The 5,606-nt window shown below is 39.9% G+C and overlaps 1 pseudogene; it reads right to left on the bottom strand.

Moving 5' to 3' along the window:
* Positions 1–1,586: 1,586 nt before the first annotated feature.
* On the bottom strand, positions 1,587–3,677 carry LOC144824833 (uncharacterized; annotated as a pseudogene).
* Positions 3,678–5,606: the final 1,929 nt, after the last annotated feature.

Here is a 5,606-nt window from a genome sequence, read left to right as displayed (position 1 = left end):
AAAAGGGGCAACCACATCCTCCAGGGGGACCATATAAATGTTAAACAGCGTAGGGCTCAGCGAACAGCCCTGTGGCACACCGCACTGGAGGGGGATAGATGTAGACTTCTCACTGCCTTCCCAGACCTGATAGGTACGACCACACAGAAATGACCTAAGCCACTGCAACGCCACTCCTGTGACCCCCGCATTGGACAGCCGTTGGATCAACACTTGATGGTTTACAGTGTCAAAGGCAGCACTGAGGTCCAGGAGGATCACTGCCACTGACCCTCCTGAATCCAAAATTGTCTTTGCTTCCTCCACGACTGCCAATAGGGCGGTGTCTGTGCCCTGCCCTGGCCGAAAGCCAGTTTGTGACTCTCGCAGCAGGCCGTTGGATTCCAGAAAGTCAGACAGTCGATGATTGACCAGTCTTTCTGCGATCTTACCAAGACCCGGCAGCAGAGAAATGGGCCTGAAGTTTGCCAAATCTGAAGAATCCAGATTGGGTTTCTTCAGGAGAGCCTTTACAACTGCTCTTTTCTAGCTCGGCGGCACCACACCCTGGGTAAGAGAAGTATTAATCAGGTTCGCAATGGGGGCCACGACCACGGATGTCACCTGTTTCAAAAATCTCATTGGGGCTGGATCCCCTGGGGAACCACTCTTCATGGATCCTAGCTCCTTTGCGACCTCTGCTACAGGGATTGGACCAAAGGTGTCCAGGCGGGCACAATCTCCTCCTGTCTGATTGCCTGTGTGTGCGATCTGCACAACTTGAGGCAGTGCAGCTATGATGTTTTCTATTTTTAAGTGGAAATACTCCGCTAGCTCTCTACACTTCTCAGCTGGATTATCCTGAGTCAGCAGGGGCTCCGGAATTTTAAGGAGTTCCTTTACCACTTTAAACGTCTCTCTCGACGAGTTGGAGGAACTTTTTATCCTTTCCTCGAAAAATTGCGCCTTGGCACTGCGAAGGGCATTTTTATATGCTCTTATTGCAGCGCGATATTCATCCCGACTAGCCACCCCCCAGTTTTTTCTCCAGGTCCTCTCGAGCCTCTTACATCCTTTCCTGAGGATTTCACTTAAGCAAAACAAATATAAAACTGCCATAAATCTGGTCCTAATAATCAGATCAATATTTTCCTGCTTTGGAAAGATTACTTTTTAAACTCTACCATGAGAGGCAGGCACCTGCATAAAAATATCTGAGTAATGTTCTTTTTGGCTAGGTTTGTGCTTTAGAAACCCCAACATACAAAGTCAGTGGTTTGCACCAATGTTATATTTTGCATTCAGATAAGCTTAACAACTTGTGCTGCTACTCCCATACTCTAAAAACACTGGGATTTGCCTTACTTTGAGGTACAGAGCATTATCTGAAGCTGTTTTACATGGTGACCAGTGACAAAAGAATGAAAAAATCAGTGGCTTAAGGAAAAAGCACCAAAGGGATGTATCAACATATAATTGTATTAATCTAAAGCACACATTTGGCCCCATAGGGACCAGGATCCCGAACAAGAGAACAAAAAGAAAGTCCAGGGCACTGTACAAGAGGTGGAAAAAAGTCCAGAATACTACAAAAAGAACAAAACTGCTTAATGATAACCAGTAACTTTGTTGTTTGTTTCTAGATTCAGAGTTATCTTTAGTCCTCTTCTACCTTTAAAAAAAATATTTATGGCCAGAATTCTTCTCCTAGTTCTGTTGTCTAGCGATGGCCTGCCGTTGGCCCTGCACACAGACTTCATAAACTCTGGGGAAAGAAAAAAACATGCATCAGTATCATGTTACCACCACTATATTAGGATTTTAATAGGGATGGACTGATTTTAAAATGTTCCAATCACACTATTTTATACAGAGTGCCCGATAAAATATGGTGACAAGGGTTCATAAGTATAATATTAAGGGCACTTGGTCAAAGAGGCACAGGTGAGAGCAAGGCATTGATGAAGGGGGGAAGGAGATGAAAATAGAAAATGTTCCTTCATGAACTTAAGAGTGAAGCAGCAAGTTGTGGACTCAAGAAATATGTTGGCGTTTGAGGAAGAGGACAGAAAAGGTCCATTTACAAAATACATTCTTAACTTTTGTTGAATGAGCCCGCTGATGTAAAATGTTTTGAAGTTGGGCCTCCTCCAAAACTTCGTATAAGACTTAGAGCAGCAGAAGTGGGTAGGGCTAAGAGAAGGGGTGGAGGCAGCCACGCTGAGCCTGACCTCTACTTGCAATATTCATATTTGGAAAACAGTCTAAGAAACTACCATACTGACCAGAAATCCAAATAGGAACTTACAACCAAGTGCTAGGAACAGGGCAACTGATCTATTACATGGGAGAGTTGATCAAGTTTAATAAAAGCTGTGAGCACAGTGTTTTATAAGTGCAGTTTGCTATCACCCTCCCCTGGACATCCAGATTCAGAAATTAAATCCCAATTCAAGGCTTTGTGCCAGATTTGCATGCCATTTATAGAGCAAACTCAGCAGAAACATAATAAATTACAACCTCCATTCTTCTTTTTCAGACAGCTGTTAGTTAAGCATGATGGAGTCCTTGTACAATAAAATGATACAGGAACCACATATGAAAACATATTTTAATACTGTATGCATATTATTATATTTTCATAATCCTAGATTGACCGAACGTTAATGTGAACATTTGTAATATCTTACCAAATAATGCATCAACCTGCTCTTCATCAAGGACAGCTGTTCCAGCATGAGCCTTTGTTATACCGTTTGCAGATGCAAGTTCTTTCTTTGAAAAAAAGTATTTCACTGACACCATTCAGAAGAAAACCTGTACTGTCCCGAGCTGCCTCGACTTCCTCCAAGAGTTTGTGCAGTTCTCTCTTTGTCACAAGAACATTTCTGAACCATGAAGGCTCATTTGAATCCTTCACCAATTGCTGCATATCAATCTGAAAAATAACACAACTATTACCTATTTGGCATCATGTTAGGTTACATAATAGAAATATATATATTATAAGTCATGGTTTTTGGATGTTGATTTGGCATCTGTACATGACTAACAATCTAAGAATGGCTGGGTTAGATCCCTAAATATAAAGCAGCCATATTTAAAAGACATTGCACGCAGAAAGATTAAAATATGTCCTCATGCAGAACAACTACAACGTTTGTCCTATATAAACTTTAATTGTGTGGAAAGATTGACAAATTACAGCACAAATAGAATGCTAAAATAGTGGAAAAGAAAACAAGTACCTTTTGTACCATGAATGATCGACTGCTTGTTTTTGAGGCGGCTGTATATGTTAAGTTCCTTGAACTTGTCAAAGCAGACAGCGCAGCCTGCAAATGCTGTATAGCCAACTCACTGTAGCAAGTGCCTTGCAACTGTGCTATAATGTATATTGAAAGAGTTGTTAACACAGTAGATCATAAATACAATATACACATAACACAAGCATGTGTTTGGGCGGAAAAAAAGATTGTTAATGGAAATTTGTTGGAGTCAGGTAGACTATCGATCATGTACCTTTTAAGTGTTCATTTTCGCTTGTAAAGCATTAATTTCTGCTTGTAACTGTACACATGCCTCATTCAGACAGGAACCAAGGCCAACAGAATAGCTTTCATTATGTTTAATAATGAACAATGAGTTATATACTATTTCTTTAGAAAGCAAATCATAATTAGGCCATACAAGTGGAAATGCAATTAAAAAAAAATTCCCTGTGTGAAATGATGGACTTTCCTAGTTATCAAATGAAAGGATTCTTCATTGTCGGAACGGACCAAAAAATGTTTTTATAAAAACACAACCATTAGGCCATCATTTATACTGTACAGTTCAAACAGATTTTCATTTGTTTATTCAAATTGTAAAAAGTAGGTATATATGCCTTATTGCTGAAGAAATTAATTCACAATATTAATTCTGTTTTAATAAGGATAAAGGCTGTTTGCAATGATAACAGGCAGAAGTTTAGTAGTTATTAAAAAGTAGGTTTTGGCAGCAAAAGGCACATTAAGGTCACCAATAAAAAATGGATGGCATGAATCATAAGGCATTGATTCTTCAATAAATATGTATATAAACATATACATATATGAACTACAAAACGCAATTGTAATATCATGCAATTACAGCCTTTACAGCTAAAGGTAACAAGGAAGTTCTTTTGGGCGAGTATTGTGATTTTATCAACATTGAAAGTGTAACAGTATGTTGTCTATGTCTATGAGTGTGATCACATGTTTCACTAAGGGAGGTGTTACTCACAATTGTGTTTCAAAGGAATAGGCTGACACGATGACTGGTGTGTGAACAAGGGCACTTGATGCTCGAAACGTCAATGTGAAAGGTCGAAATTAAATAAAAAAATCGACTTGCCTGAAGCTGTCTGGGTCCGCTTCTCATTTCGCCCTCGAGGAGGTTATGAAGATTATCGTGCTGATATATATATATATATTTACAAAGCGGTCGTTAGGACAGGAGGTGGCGTGCCTGCAGAACGACCGCAAAAAGTCACTAAGGTCCCATGCCTCCAACTCTGGCGCAAACAAAGGAACAACGCCAGGCGCAACCAGCGGAGAAAGTGCAGGGCAGCCAAATCAAGGCGCGAAAAAGAAGACGTACAGAAGATGGAATCGTCGCTGAATTCACAAGTAAGTGACAACATGACCATTGTGAATTTAACTAATACACGACTAAGTCCTAAAGAACAGAAAATTCTATCACTGGGGTTATCATTTTGTCCCCCATGCATGTTTGATTACGCCAGAACCAGAATGGACTTTTTTAAATTTGTAAGAAAATTAAAACTTAGAAAGCTATTCTTGGTCAATAAACAGAAGGTGCGCAAACCCCAAGAAACAAATATGGCGGAGGGCAGTGTTTTGTCGGTGAGAGAATATGAGTTGCAATGTGACTTACAAGATCTCCTAAATGAAGGAGACTTGGACAACATCCAAGAAACAGTAAATACAACAGTAACTAATATTCCTGGAAATACTACATTTAAGCCCAAATCAACGTTCAACCCAGTGATGGCACATGATAATATCGATGTGTTCAGTGACATGGTAACATCAGAGATGAAAAAGTTAAACAAAAAAACTTTGATGGCAAATAAAAGAACAACAAAACATAATAATTCTTTTGGTAGCCTAATGAAAAAACTTCAGGACGATGAAAAAACTGTAATTAGGCAATCGGACAAAGGGGGCAATATCGTCCTTTGGCCTCTGAATCTTTATTTGGAGGAAGCACTGAAACAACTAGGCGATAGATTGTGCTATAACAGGTGTGACCGACAGGCATTCAAACAAGCATGGGACAAGTTGAATACAAGACTTTACTCATGGAGAGGACAAGGACTTTTGAGTGGGGATGAATTGAAATTCTTAAAAACTAACCATCCCAGAATCCCGGTGTTCTATTTGATTCCTAAGATTCATAAGGACAGCACTAGACCACCTGGGAGGCCCATTATTTCAGCATGTGGGGGGACATTTGAAAAGGTGTCCAGATATATCGATCATTTCCTCCAGGAGTTTGTGAAATCCCTGCCATCTTACATTAGAGACACTATGGACTTTTTGCAAAAAATAAAATCAGTGGTGTGGAGTACAGTATAT

The sequence above is a fragment of the Lissotriton helveticus genome, chromosome 3_1, assembly GCF_964261635.1.
Source record: "Lissotriton helveticus chromosome 3_1, aLisHel1.1, whole genome shotgun sequence".
NCBI lineage: Eukaryota > Metazoa > Chordata > Amphibia > Caudata > Salamandridae > Lissotriton > Lissotriton helveticus.
The sequence above is the reverse complement of the archived record's forward strand: the minus strand, read 5'-3'. Positions and strand labels throughout refer to the sequence as shown.